Source organism: Engraulis encrasicolus, chromosome 16 (genome assembly GCF_034702125.1).
Source record: "Engraulis encrasicolus isolate BLACKSEA-1 chromosome 16, IST_EnEncr_1.0, whole genome shotgun sequence".
Lineage (NCBI taxonomy): Eukaryota > Metazoa > Chordata > Actinopteri > Clupeiformes > Engraulidae > Engraulis > Engraulis encrasicolus.
In genome coordinates, this window is record NC_085872.1 from 48346689 (window position 1) to 48362737 (window position 16049).

General features: G+C 43.0%; 1 long non-coding RNA gene across 1 annotated transcript; it reads left to right on the plus strand.

Moving 5' to 3' along the window:
• The first annotated feature begins 6295 nt into the window (after positions 1–6295).
• Positions 6296–14366, plus strand: LOC134465876 (uncharacterized). The gene is made up of 7 exons (XR_010038197.1): positions 6296–6721; positions 11749–11818; positions 12059–12151; positions 12597–12687; positions 12933–13008; positions 13111–13326; positions 13566–14366. It is a non-coding gene; the product is annotated as an uncharacterized LOC134465876 (long non-coding RNA).
• The last annotated feature ends 1683 nt before the right edge of the window (positions 14367–16049 follow it).

Here is a 16049-nt window from a genome sequence, read left to right on the forward strand (position 1 = left end):
TTACAACAGATTTAACTGCCCATCTGTAGACTGCACGGTTAGTGGCACAACTCCTACCACGCAGTGCCCCCCTCCCCACTCTCCCACCACTGAAGACATCTCAACACCTTTGGTCTGTGCAGCCCTCACCTCACCCATCCCCCCTCAGCCCCCAGCACTCACACTGGATCCCCCTCCTCCTTCCTCCTCTGAATTCCCCTGCACCTCTCCCATCCCCCCTTTCCCCCCAGCTTTGACACTGGACCTCTCTCCTCCTCCTCCCTCCTCTGAATTCCCCTGCACCTCTCCCATCCCCCCTCTCCCCCCAGCTTTGACACTGGACCTCCCTCCTCCTCCTCCCTCCTCTGAAGTCCCCTGCACCTCTCCCATCCCCCCTCTCCTCTCAGCTTTCACACTGGACTCCCCTCCTCCTTCTCCCACCTCCTCTGAAGTAACCTGCACTGACACACCTACACTGATGGAACCTCTCCCCACCCCTCCCCCACCACAAACGGAGCAGCCACCCCCCACCATTACGACAGGACAAGTTAGGAGCGCACTGCGGAGGCTTAAGCCGAAGGCCAACGGACCTGATGGGGTCAGCGCCAGACTCCTCAGGACCTGTGCAGAAGAGCTAGCTGAGCCACTGCAACACATCTTCAATAAGAGTCTGCATGCGGGTAAGGTGCCCACACAGTGGAAAACCTCATGCCTCATACCTGTCCCCAAAAAGCCACACCCCAAAGAACTAAACGACTACAGACCGGTAGCCCTCACATCCCATATAATGAAGACATTCGAGCGTGCGCTGCTGCTCAACATACTGAAACCCCAAGTTCACCACGCACTAGACCCACTACAATTTGCCTATCAGGAGAAGGTGGGAGTTGAGGATGCTATTCTGTATCTGCTGCACAGAGTGCATTCTCACCTGGACAAAGGAAGCAGTGCTGTTAGAATCATGTTCTTTGATTTCTCCAGCGCCTTCAACACAATACAGCCACTCCTGTTGAGAAACAAACTACTGCAGATGGGAGTGGAGACGGGGCTGGTGAACTGGATCACAGACTACCTCACAGGAAGGCCCCAGTTCGTCAGACTAGGTGACCTCACATCAGAGACTGTAGTCAGCAGCACTGGAGCTCCACAAGGAACGGTGCTTTCCCCCGTACTGTTCACCCTGTACACCACTGACTTCAACTACAACACGAAGACCTGCCACATGCAAAAGTTCTCGGATGACACGGCCATTGTTGGATGCATCAAAGATGGGCAGGAGGGGGAGTACAGGGGACTGGTGGAGAACTTTGTCAAATGGTGCAGAACCAACCAGCTGCGGCTGAACACCACCAAAACCAAAGAAATGGTGATTGACTTCAGGCGAACCACCCCACCCCTGGTGCCTGTCTCTATCGAGGGGGAGACTGTGGAGACAGTCTCCACATACAAGTACCTGGGTGTTCACCTGGACTCTAAACTGGACTGGTCTGCCAACTCACATGCACTGTACAAGAAAGGCCAGAGCAGACTCTACTTTCTGAGAAAGCTGAGATCTTTCAATGTCTGCAACAGACTCCTGCAGATGTTCTACCAGTCTGCAATGGCCAGTGTGCTCTCCTATGCTGTGGCATGCTGGGGTGGCAGCATTAGGAAGAGAGATGCTGGACGGCTTGACAGGCTGGTGAGGAAAGCAGGGTCTGTTGTAGGCACAGAACTGGACGCCCTCACAACCACAGCCGACAAGAGGACACTTAGCAGATTGGACTCTATTTTGGACAACTACAAGCACCCACTGTACCCAGTCCTCAACAACCAGAGAAGCCTGTTCAGCTACAGACTGCGCGCCATCTCCTGCAAGACAGACAGGCTGCGGAAGTCCTTTGTACCCAGGGCCATTCAGCTTTTCAACATTGCACAGAAGGACACACAGAGAGAGATCATCATAGGGGACTGGACTGCATAAACAGATCCCACTCCTGCACACTCTTTTTACCTGGACTCTCTACCCTTCGACTCCTTTTCAGCGGAATGTACAGCTGTGTGTGTGTGTGTGTGTGTGTGCGTGTGTGTGGGTAGAGACTCATGACTCCTGACTACTGATACTCCTGGACTATGTACACTTTATTTTGTGTGTGTGTGTGTGTGTGTGTGTGTGTGTGTGGAGTGACACAGGGGGTGACTTGTGTTTAACCCCCCATCTCTTTTTCTAAGGAATACAATGGACATACTAGGCAGAGAGACTATGGACACTCCTGGACACTTTATGGCCACCTTGTCTTGGCTACTATGTGCCACTTAGCTAAGGCACATGTGAACACTGTGGACACTTTACACTTTATTTTTTTGGTGTGTGCGTGCGTGTGCGTGTGCGTGTGAGAGAGAGAGAGATGCCTTGGCAATAAGTATGCAACAGTGAGCTATATAAGCTATATATTATTTTATGTGTATATATGTGTGTTATGTGTTGTGGACAATGTCTTTATGTCTTTATTTATGCGTGTATGCTACTTGACACCTTCATTTCCCCCTGGGATCAATAAACGATACTCTACTCTCTACGTTTGGTGAGGAGTGGGTTGTTTTCCAATTTTTCAATAAGCTGGGATCTTAAGGCCTCCAAACAAGCGAATTAGAAGCCTTGAGGTGATGACTTCATTGGGATGACTTCATTTACCAAAAATTAAGGAGTGGACAAGGATTTATTTGTCCTTTTCTTTTTTTGTTGCTTTTTTGTTAGGTTTTGAGCAGCTTAAAAAAAAATCAACATTAGCCTGATTATTGAGGTGACATGAAAACGTAAAGAGAAGTCTATAAAAGGCGAGTTGGAGGGTTGAAGATGTTTACATAGCCAAAGCAAAATGAATGAGCTGACTTGGATTTTAGTGTTCTTTTTTATTAGGCCTACTGTTGTTCTGTTGATGTGTGTTAGTGAGAATGCAGACATGGGCATGAGGGGTGGATGGAGGGGCACTTATTGGTTTGTTTTTCCCCTTTATGTTTTTCATAGGGGATTTAGTTCTTGTATTTAATTATGTAAGACTTAATTTTTGTAGTCAAAACAAGAACATGTTAATAATAAAATACACTGTTAAAAAGAAAAGGTGTCTTTTCCTAATTCAAAGTTCAAAAAGTTCAAAGTTCAAAGTACTTTATTTGCCATTTGTGCATAAACTAGTAGTCCAAGCACATAGGAACTCTTGTGCAGGCCCTCTGAGTCAATAAATAGAATTAAATAGAAAAATAGGAAGACAAAATACATTAAAAAGTGATAAAAATCAAAGAGATCAAATGAATAATAATAATTTTAAAAAGGTGGATCAAATGTTCTTTTTTGCCATTAGTCTCACTGTTGCTGGGAAGAAACTGTTGAAAAACCTTGCTTTTCTGGTAGGAATGCTGTCCGCTCTACTGTGTCTCAGTTTGTATGTGCAGTTCTTGTGTTTGAGCAGAGAGTTAGCTGGATGGAGTGGGTCTTTAATGATTCTCTCTGCTCTCCTATGACTGCGCTGTACATATATAGAGTCCATGGAGGGAAGTGCTGTGCCTATAATCCTCTCTGCAGTCTTGATTATTCGTTGCAAAGACTTCCTTTCAGCCTGAGTGATGTTGCCATACCAGACAGTGATGCCTGTTGTGAGGATGCTCTCTACAAGTCCTCTGTAGGCCTGGGTAAGAGGGCGGTAGTTCAGTCCAGCCTTCCTAAGCATCCTAATAAAGTACAGCCTTTTCTGGGCTTTTTTCACGATGGATGTGGTGTTCAGACTCCAGCTCAGGTTTGATGTTACTTGCATGCCTAGGAATTTATGACTTTCAGCCCTCACCACCTCTGTCCCTTTAATGTGCAGAGGCTGTAGGGGAGGAGGATGTTTTCTAAAGTCCACTACAATTTCCCTCGTCTTGTCTGTGTTGAGGATGAGGTCGTTTGTCTCCCCATAGTCAATGATGTAGTTCACAACAGACCTGTATCCTGACTCGTCCCCTTCTTTAATGAGCCCCAGGATGGTAGTGTCATCAGCATATTTGATGATGATGGTGTTGTCATGGCTTGAGAGAAGGTCATGGGTATACAGTGTGAAGAGTTTAGGACTGAGGCAGCATCCTTGTGGAGATCCCGTACTGACTGTGAGCTCAGAGGACACTCGCCCCCCCCCATTCTCACCACCTGTGGTCTCTCTATAAGGAAGTCCAGTATCCAGTTACAGGTGGGAGTTGGGAGGCCAAGGACTGTCAGTTTCTCAATCAGCCTGCCTGGGTGGATGGTATTGAAGGCAGAACTGTAGTCCAGGAAAAGCATTCGGACATACGCTCCGCTACTCTCCAGGTGCTCCAGTGTGTGGTGTAAAGCTATTGCTACTGCGTCATACAGTAGTGCAGCAATTACCTCAAACAATCTTTCACTTGGTGATACAAGCATCAAATTTGGTTCAGATGTGCCTCAGACCCTACCCTTTTAGAAAAGGTCGCTATCCAGGTGAAAAAACAAAATGGCGGCCATTTTCCAAGATGGCCGCCAATTGAACTGCTTTTAAATGGCTTTTATGTATATTTTGATTGACTGATCATATTTTGAATGTCTATGTATGGAAATATATTATGTTGAGCATGGAAAATTCAATGATACACAAAAAAAATATTGACAATTATAGTATTTTCATAATTGCATGTAAATAAACTAACACTCACTGAATGATTCTAAATATTACAAAAACAGAAGTAGGCCTATAATGATTACATGTTTGTTGTTTGGGTAGGAAAACTCTCTGATACACATGATGTTGGATTAGTTATTTTTAGTCATATTTGCAGGAACATAACTGTGTACAGTTAAGGCTAAAGCAATTGCATTTGCATCTTCCTCGGCAGTCAGTCTTGCATCCACATTTTGTCAGTTGCTGGCAACTCTCCGCAATTGTAGGAAGCTTTGACCAGAGAACTTTCCAGGCCTCGCCATCTTTTTGCCACCCTCAGTTGGCAGGGCTTTCAATTTGCATTTTGCACACAGTATCCCGGTCCCACATACAGGCAGTTTGGCAGCGGACCGTTTAACATGATGGACAAGGAATGCACTTGTCGGTGGAATGGCATCATAGGATCTTTGTTTCCGAGCAAACAAGTCCAGTCTTAACCTCATCAACCTTGTCTTNTGTGCTGCTGGTCAGTATCTTCAGTATACTTCTGGGTATGAACTGAGCTTTTTGAAGACATGAGTCACTTCAGGGTAGACGTCCCATGTTTGCCATGCTGTTTTCTTGCCTTTGCTATGGAAAGCTGATACATCACAGCCAGTGAAAGAATGGAAGGAGGACATCATGCTTTTGGATTTCTCTGGCCCAAGATTCAACATCATGTCATGAATTGGCAGCCACCTGATGGAATGACCATGGCCAAATTCGATCCACATCATCTCTAATCCTGCATCCTGGAGAATTGCAAAATTGCTGACTGCAATACCACCTCCTTCACCCAATCTTTATATATCTAACCTGATAGGCAGCAGGTTGAGCTCTTGAAATTGTGGTATGTTTGTGGCTAGCATGGAATAGCCATCAGAACTACAGCTGTAATGGGTAGGGGGAGACTTCAACTCCTCTTTTGTATCTTTCTGACAGAGGCAGCACTTCTTCCCGTCTCTTTTAGTAGTCCAATCAAGTCGGTTTTATTGTCAATGTCTTTACATGCAGTGGTCATACAAAGAATTGAAATTACGTTTCTTACTTTCCCATGCAGACATAGATATAGACTTTAGGTGTGGACTTAGACAATTAGACATAGATAGTACACATACATTACACCTAGAGTATGTATACAATATCCTTACATACAGGTATTGTTGTGCATTTTCAGTTATGTCCTATTGTGACGATTCTGATATAGTGATAGTAGCATTGTGAAATAATAATGCATATAAAGTAAGCAATTGTAATGTGCAATATTTACAACTATAGTTGGTAGCCAGTTTTCCAGTACAGTCATTAAGTAACAGGCATGAAGCAGCAGCAACATGTGTGTGCATGTTTGTGTGTGCCTTTGAGTTAGTTCAGTGCTGTGTGTGTGTGTGTGTGTGTGTGTGTGTGTGTGTGTGTGTGTGTGTGTGTGTGTGTGTGTGTGTGTGTGTGTGTGTTCGAGTTAGTGCAAGTAGAATGTGCAATCACAATTCAGTGTTGAGGGGGGGCTATCGGTGATAGGAGGGCGGGTTAAGAGTTCAGCATCCTGATTGCTTGGTGTATGAAGGTCTTTGCCAGCCTGGTGGTATCTGAGCGGAGGCACCTGTACCAGTTTGTGTGCAGGGTGCCTTCCCACTAAACATAGAACGTCACATAGACGTTCATATCTTGTCCATATCGCGTCCGTCCGTCTAAGACCAGTTCTGTACCCAAAAATGACGTGCAAAATAGGTATACTATTTTGACGTCAAACTATGAGGTCCATTAGACGTCTGAATATAGTTAATCATTTACCCAATGGGGACTGCCTAAACAGATGTGTCAAAAAAAATAACACATTGGGATGTGTAGACAGCATTGACAGATTATGTGTCATTTTTGTGTAAGATTTCACAGAATGTGTGAAACCTGAAGTTAAGAGATTCATTTCTGGGTCGTGCTACAAGTGAGAAACTAACGGCCGTTTGGCTGTCCAATCGCGTGACTGTGGACATTTGAAAGCAGACTTCCGCCCGCCTTTTCTACCGTTGGAAATGCAAGATGCGGCGACTTGACTTCAGACACCGAGAGAGGCTGGCGTAAGTAATTCACTTTATTGGTATAATTTCGTAACAATTACGTGTGTTACCGTTAATGTATGGTTAAAATCAAACCCTGCTTCACAAGTTTTGCTGTACGAACATTGGAACAGCCTCAGTGATTCTGTGAACATTAAGCTAGCCTACAGATTTAGCTAGTTATTGATACTCAGTTAGCTATTGATCTTTAACGCTTGCACTATAAATTATATTTATTTTCTTTTAATTCACATGTGGACTAACTTAATGGTTAAAACGTGTTGTGTTGGGAAAATTAAAGGTTTGAAATGTGATATTGGATGGTTTGCTAACATTGGTTGCTAATATGTGATGCGATCTGGGAAAACCCGTCCGATGTCGCCCTGGCCGTTTCTCAGAAAAGAGCGAAAATAGGTCGAGAAGTGATGTTTTCCTGAAATCGGTTTTTCATTAAATTGTTGTTGTTTAACATCTTGTCTATCACCTCTGAAAATATTTTGTCTGAAATCACTGTTTTAATGTGTTAAAATGAAGATTGAAACGGCCCGATGTATGGTGAGAGGGGAGGCAGCCGTGAGCAGCCTGCCTGCGCAGCCAACGTGCTGATTAGGCTTTAAGCACAGGGGCGCGCGAGGTTGAGGAAAAAACATCAGCGTTTGTAGACTTGAAGGCTCACAATTTACACATGTGTATTCACTCATTGTCAGCGCATCTGAGCAGTTAAGAATGCCTTCTGTCTCGATGAAGCAGAGTTTTCCCTTAAGTTATAGGTCTAAAGAAAGAAGGAACAATGAATACAAAGAAACAGTAGGCGACATCTCTCCGTGGATCGGAGAGGTCGTCGAGCCCTGTGCATTTCAACTCCAGTCTCATGTGCCTCTTGCAGTTTATCACTACAACTGCAATTAGACTACTAAACGGCACTGGAATGTAGATTTCATTTTTTTTATTGGATAGCTCACGTGCAAACCTAAAACTAAAGCGGACGTGTGATTTATCTATAACGAAAAGTTTAATTTACTGCGCTGTGTCCTACTTGTTGTCATAATAAACGGTGCTGAATTGAAAGATGTAGATGTGGTCAAGACAGGGCTTGTTAGGTTTCTGTAATTTAAAGAAGCCTCATCGGATCATCTCAGATGTGGAAGATTAAAATGCTTTTATTTAGAACCGTGCCAAATGAATGTGTTCAGTTCACACGTCTTCAGCAGTCCGTTTCCAGAGTCAATCTGAGATAGCCTACTCGGTGACGTTTAGTTCATGTCAGTCCTTTCCCGCGACGCACCGGACAGTGAAGAAAAAAGTTTCTCCTCTCTATTTTTGTGCTGCCTGCTGCAGAGGGTCAAACTTGCTCTTGTAGGCTACTATTCCGACGCATAGCGAAAACATGCATTCTTTTGCCGCGCTGGTATACACACTTTGTCATACGCTGTGCTGAATTGAGAGTCGTGGATTTGGTCATAACTGGCTCCCTAACACTGTAGAAGCGTCACTGGATCAACTCAGATGTTGAAAAATAATATATCTATGCATTTATGTCTCGCCTAACTAATGGGTTCAGTTAACACATCTTCAACAGTCAAATTTCAAAGTCAAACTGAGATGCACCGGTGACTTTCACCCCAGTCTTTCAAATCACCTATAAGTCCTTCAAGCGACGCGCGAGATAGTGAAGAAGATAAGCGCGGAGAAAACATTTTCTCTTCTGTTATGTCTGTGCTGCCTGCTGCAGAGGGTAAAAAAACAAAGCAGTCTTCACCGTACTGTAGCCTACTACAAGTAGCCTATTCCGAGGCATGTAGGCTATAGCCTATGTTCCATAACACGTGCAGCTGGTGTTATGGAATCGCGCAAAACCAAGTTTTACCTCCCGAGCAGAGAGCTCATTGCACTTTTCCGAGACACTGATAGTTCCCATTTTTGCATTTCTGACACATTTTGCTGATATTTTCGCTTCACACCCTAAACAGTAAAATGGCAGGTCCAATAGGCCTACACGTCATTCGTTTCTTTACCTGGTGGAATGCTTTAGGAACCTATTTTAAAATGGCAAAAGTTGGGCAGTAAATTACGAATAGGCTACATGACTATAGGCCTACATGACGAATCACAATTTAATTTGAAATTATATTCTATACACAGAGGCCAGTATGTAGCCTATAGACGACCCACAGTTAGCCAGCAGACCCCAGGAAAAATAATGAAATTAGCCTACATTCGTTTAACCGATTTTAAATTAACAGGCATGTGGTAGGTAGTGTTTGATGAGTGGCCTTCTGTTATTAACTATAGGCCTAATAATAATAATAATACAAATAAAAATATTAATCTGAATATCAAAACCAAGTGCAATGTGCTAGGCCTACTGTTGTGTTGTCCTCAGAAGTAGTGACATTGGATTCCAAATTTACTGAAGATAAATAAATGAGATTAATGAAATCTTTAAATGTTGCTTTCATTCAAGTAGCCTATTGCTTCTGAGACTTAATTCTCTAAGTAGTGAGAATCATCAATGTTACGGGTAGCAGTAGTAAAACCTAATGCCCCTTCGCTTGAATATGAGGCCATTCCAAAGTCCGATCTCGGATTCTATCAATTACATTTGTTTCTGTTTAATTTAGCTTTGCCAACATCAAGGCTCACATTAGACCTGAGGCAATTGGAGGAGTTTGGATGGTTCTTCTTCTTCTTCTTCTTCTTCAAGTTAATGGCGGTTCACAATGTAGCTTGTATATCGCCACCTACTGCACAGGAGTGTGTGATATGATCATGAAATCATGGCAGGGCACAATAAATTAAAGGAAAAAATAAATAAAGAAAGAAATAAAGAAAGAAAGAAAGAAAGAAAGAAAGAAATGTGTATTTATATCCTGTCCATCAGACCTGTATAACCTAAGTACCTCATAAGGCCTTTGAGTCTATTGCCTTACATTCCCTCTTCCTTCAAGATGGTTTGGATATCATCCTCTCCTTCCTGCTCTCTCCAGTGTGACCTGTGGTTTGGATGGTTGGGAATCACTCCCTTTTTGGTATCCCTTACTCTAAGTAATCCATTTATGGTGAGGGACTAGGGGCGGAGTCCACTTCTATGATGAGCTACCTCAGTTGTGGTGATGGTTTGGGGGGTGGGGCTGTGCTATGCTCATGGATGAGAGCAAAATTCCACTAGAGACAATACAGAAGGAGGAGACTAATCTTTAAGAGGTACCTTGACCAAAAAAACTGTCCTGCCCGTATCTCCCACCATCAGTGAGGCATCCGGAGCATCGTATCAGGACGCTGCACTGCTTCTCAGCAGTGCCTCTCACCTGGAGTGATCCATATTCTAGATAGCTATCTGAGAGAGTAAGAGCTAATATCCTGCATTTTTTTTAAAAGTAGGCCTATGCTGTATTACAGCTGATCAAAGAAAACAGTTCTTGCATAGTGAAAGTCTAGGAGCACGACATTGTATTGATGTGGATTACAATTGTTCTTACAAACTAATAGGCTATGAAAGATGATAATAATAATCAAGCACTGAATGAAATACTAACTATGATAATATCTCCATTGGGGATTAGAGTGTCCCAAGTACTTAGAATGGCTCAATTAAACAGAGTATCCCAATAGCTATAATATTCATAATAATAATTACTAATATGATCATAATTATCATCCATAATAATGTGCTATCCATGCTGTGTTGAAACAAGGATGTTTTTTGTTTGTTTCCTTAGTTGTTTCTTTGACTCAAACTCAAAACTAAACACATTAACTAAATCAAAGAAAAAATAGTTGTAATACCTACTCTGGCCACAATCCTCCATACTCAACCTCACATTTTCCTAAGTTGCAATACCTACTCTGGCCACAAGTGCCTTGCATAGTTGCAATACCTTCTCTGGCCACAATCGCCTTGCATAGTTGCAATACTCACTGTGGCCACAATCGCCTTGCATAGTTGCAATACCTCCTCTGGCCACAAGCTCCATACTCAACCTTTAGAGTGTTTTTTCTCAGAATTCCTCCGAACGACTAAGTTGACTTTGGGTAAGTATAACATTTGATAGAGACAAGATATGAAAATAACGAAAACACCTTTGGAAAGAGCTTGAAATTGACTTTTAAATGGTAATGATATCTCAAAAATGTAAAATCCCACCATGTGAAGGGTTTTCCCAGATCGCATCACATATGGTAACTGATAATTAGCTGGTGTGGAATAAATCAGGCGGCACTTTACTGATGTGAAGTTTGAAAGCTATTTTCTGAACATAAAAGAAAGAAAGTCTGACAGGATTTGTGCAAGGATACTGAAACACCACGGATGGATTGACGTAGAGCTAGTACTGGTAGTGGGGCAAAAGTGGATGCTGCTAGTAGCCGGTATCGGAGGGGGTAAGGCAAGGGCTAGCTAGCATAGAGGCGATTTTAAACTTCAGCGCTTCAAAAGTAAGCAGTTCTGCGTCAAATCATGGAAATCAGACCATCCGCCACCCTCGTACATGATAAAGAATAGCACCAGTAAAAGCAAGCAGTATCCCACTGTTTTGTGTTGGCTCGATGAAAGGTGATAGAAACGAATTTCCGAATCACATTATGTCGGCTTGGTTGTTGTTGTGGCCAGTCAATAGACAAGCTTTGAACCGTAGTTCCATGTAAGTGTCGTGGTTTTCACTGTTTCAGTATGTAGTTGAATATGGTAGATCTGGGCAACTGGTCAACGCTGTCGTGTTTTGTCTCGGTAGACCTCGTATGACGGTGTGTTGGGAAAATACCGGCAGTTGTTTCAGATGGAGGGTGCGACGTGCCAGATGTACGCTGTTCGAGGGATAAAACGGCCACGCACGAGATTTTGTAGGCAATGGTAATTGGTGACGATACCATGACGTTTGAAAAGAAGATTCAAAGTTTGAGTTTTATGTGGCAGAGTAGAACAGCTGCGTGTGAAGTGTGGCGACTACCAAGGTATCAACACCAGTTATGGCTACGGGATTTTAAAAGTACCTTCAATGCACTGGGAACTAACGTGCTCTCCCCCTCTCTCTCTCTTCTCTCTTCGTCAGGGCCCAGGTCTTGTGGCCACATCTGTCCAAGCTCCTACTCTGATTGAACAGTTGGATGATCAGACTGATGGTAAGTGTGTGTGTGTGTGTGTGTGTGTGTATCATATTGTCTATGTGATCATGTGTCTAATTGCCATCCACTTACAGGCCCTCTGCCTCCTTTCATTTGTTTTTTTAGATTTTTTTTTTTATTGTTGTATTGTATGCAATTGTGATAAATATGTTACTGTGATAGTGTTATAATAACACAGAGACTTTAGTAAATGTGAAATTTAAGTACTGCTGTACAATTTTCTGCTCCCATTTTCAGATGAAAAGTGCTACACAGTTCTCACACATCTTCTGACTCCGAAGCCGCTGCAGTGTAAAATCTGAGATGTCTTTTCTGGTTGATTTTGTGCAGGTATTTTTCAAAGGATAGTTACTTTTAAAAACTTCTTTTAATCTTTAAAAACACTTTCATGCAGAGCCTCTGTTAGGACCTCATTGCGATACAGAGTTATGACCTTGTCACCAAAATGTCAATGACCATATTTTAACCTGCTATTTAAGGCTGTCATAGCCATATTCTTATAACAATGCCGTTAAGTTCAAGAGAACTATAGTTTGGTGATATGGATCCCAAACGGAAGGGAACAGCAGCGGTTTGTAGTTGTAGAGAACTAATTAGCGCCAAGTGTTGTTAACCTGTTGTTTCTTGTTTACCTGTCACTGTAGCCCATAGCACTTTTGTCATAGAGAGCAACTTGGTCAGTAAATATGTGCCTGCTGTATAAAGTAGCAGTATTTGGATGAGTTACAGCTAACACGGATGGCAAACTTGAGACTGTATATTGTGTGTTTGACAGATTTCTGACAGCGACAGCGATGGTGAGGGAAGCAGTGTACCGAACTCTCAGATGACTCGGACCAGGTGACCAAACCCATGCAAAGCACAATGTGAGTGTACACACACACACACACACACACACACACCACACACACACACACACACACACACACACACACACACACACACACACACACACACACACACACACACACACACACACACACACACACACAGACCATGAGTCAACATAGTAGCCCCTACAATATTTTTCCAATTTATTGCTGTATGCTTACCATATCCATCATGTTGATGTGTGTTAATGCATCCTTGTGTGTGTATGTGTTGGTGTTAGGACTGTGCTGAGGCGTTCCGCCCCCCTCCCCCTCCACACCACTCAAGGCACGGCGGCGGCCCAACCGCAAACTAACGTGAGTACACAACACACACACACTTGTGTGCATGCCACGCACTGACACTTTCTCTACAGTGACTTGTCAACTTTCCTTACATTGTGTGTGTGCGTGTGACAGGGAGATTAACATGAGGCTGGATGCGCTTGGCTCCCTGCTGCGTCCATCACCAGAGGGGCCGGGATTGCTGCGGCAGCTAGCCAATTAAAGGAGGAGGATGAAGGAGAGGAGTCTGACGATGCCGACATCGCCATCGTATGCAGTCCACGCCCTCGCAGGAAAACCAGCCAATGAAAACGCTTGCAGCAGCATCAGCAGAACACACCGGCACGACTGGTAAACTTAAAGATACGCCACAGACCAGACATACACCAAATACAACTAGCACAGGTACACACACACACACACACACACACACAGCAGTACATCTGTTTTGTATAGCGCTTTGCCTAGTCAAAGACTTTTTACAGGAAGTATTATAATTCTGTTTTATAGTTGGGGGAAGCCATGGAAAGTAGATAACCCTATACAGCTGATGTGTGTGTCAGTAATATTTATGTGTATGTGTGTTGCAGACAGAGCTTCTGAAGCATGCAGTGGAAGACCTGTCAGTCAAGCTAAAGGTCCCGCCCTCCAACCTGCTGCTGCTGCACGGAGAGGCGGAACTTAACACCTCACACACTATTGGCCAGCTAGGACTCTGCATCGCTGACATCTTTGGTAGGAATGTGTGTGTGTGTGTGTGTGTGTGTGTGTTTGCGTTTGGGTGTGTTTGCGTGTGGGTCTGTGTTGGTGCAAGTCAGTCTTGGCTCCTTCCTGATATTATACTGTATAAGTTCATACGTATACCGCATTGCAAAATGAATTTCATATACAGTATATCACGAAAGTGAATACACACCTCACAGTTTTTGCAGATTTTTGATTATACATTTTCATAGGAAAGCATTACAGAAATTTCACTTTGACACAATGATTAGTGACCTTTTAACAACTTATTTAACCGCTTAAATTTCTTGCGTCAGCATGACAGTCATGAAGTAACGAAGATGGTTGACAGTTCTTATGTTCACTGTCCCTGGGTCGCTACAGTATGCTCAAAATTCATCATTTAAAGACGGTTTTAGCTAAATTTTCTCCCATGGGAGACCATGCCCCCAGACCCCCCTAGTATGACTCAACACTATCCCCCAAAAACGCCACTGCACACCACACATTCGCGCGCACCGCTGCAGCACACGCGCCGCAGCACACGCGCCGCTCCGTGCCACCGCGCCACGCCGCACCTTTCTCACCTTTTTCACCCCTGACCCGTTTTCATGCCTGTATACTTAGTTTGACTGGTATGCTTCATACCTTTCAATCAGTTAAGTAAAACTTGCTATTAAGTATTATTGATGATGTGTGTCTCTCTCTCTCTCCCCCTTCTTCTTCTTCCTCCTCTTCTACTTCTTCTCAGTCTGGAAACCAACTTCACATCCCTCTTCACTGCACTACTGACACTGAGATGGAATCCACAACCCAACCACTAGTGGTCTGCATTGGGAACCTGAAGAGTCTGTCATAACCGCCAGGAATGACCGTGTGACCATTCCCGTTGCAGACGGCCTGACTTGCACAATTGACAAGCTGTTCAAGCTTTACTGGGTCTGCAACTTGTTATATCCAGCACAGCTCAGCTCTGTTTTCACCTTCTTTGAATATGTTTATGACGTTCCCATCTCAACCAACAAACGAACAAAGGCACTACAACTTCTCTCAAAGCTTCCCAGCAGAATTATTTTGATTATCATTTTGGCAACACTTTATTTTATCATTACATCTATTAGCTCTAATACATACAGTGTTAATGCCTGTATGCTGTATAAGTAACTTGCAAGCAAAATCAAACATATGTTAGGCATGTATTCGCAAATGCCTTGTTCATGCACAATTAGGGATTTATTACCTAATATAACCTCAGTAAGGACCTAACAAATGTTTGATTTCGCTTAGTAAGGTAAGCGTACCCATTAAGCCCATGTACCCTTTAAGCCCACTTTCAACTTTGAGGTCAATTTAAAGAAAGGGAAAAGGTGAATGTTGTTGTTCCATCACCCTATCCAATTAAAGGGTTTAGTAACTGACAAAATGTTTTTTATTGCAAACAAATCACATTTTTTATCGTCGAGTTATTCCCGTCCAAGTGAATCCAGTCTCAGGACTACTGACAAGAAGTTGCCTCAAAACTTTACTGTTTTGGGACATGTCAGAAATCATACAATATCAGCTAGTTTAAGTCAAATGTTTTGAAAATACTTTCATATTTAGTAAACTAAGAGGTAAATGTAATGATTTATATATATTAAGGCTGTAACGATACACCCAACCCACGATTCGGTTTGTATCACGATATATGACCCACGGTTCGATATGCCCCACGATTTCACACAATTTTTTTTTTTTTTTTAAATTTGAAAAAAAAATAAGAAGAAAAATAAATTATATATATACTTTGTAATTAATATCTGTTTTTGCATTTACCTGCCTGCATTAATTTTGTAGGCTTACAAGGCTGAATGATGTTGCCGATATAGGCTACCACTGCAACCTGTTCCCAGGTGTTGACATCAAAACACAACACAGAGAAATAAGGGATATTAGTTCACCAAGGAAAAAGGCTTATAAATAGGCTAAGATCATATGTTGAGTGTATGAGAGAGAGAGAGAGAGAGAGAGAGAGAGAGAGAGAGAGAGAGAGAGAGAGAGAGAGAGAGAGAAAGAGAGAGTGAGGGGGGGTGGTCAAGGTGTATGGTCATTGGCAGCTGTCTTACTTTATCAAACATTAGACCTATCCAAAATCCAAACATTAAAACAACTGGCCATATATCGTCAGGAAACATGTTGTATTAAGTTAGGCTACTTAAAGAAATGCAACACTTAATTTTGATTAAGTTAAATATTTCCGTAGCTTTTTTTGGTCGTGCAGCAGCGCCTGCCCGTAGCCTACAATCAAAACTCGGAATGAACCTCAGTTAGTTCTCACTGCTACGTAACGTGCACGTTTTTCGTTTTGTTTT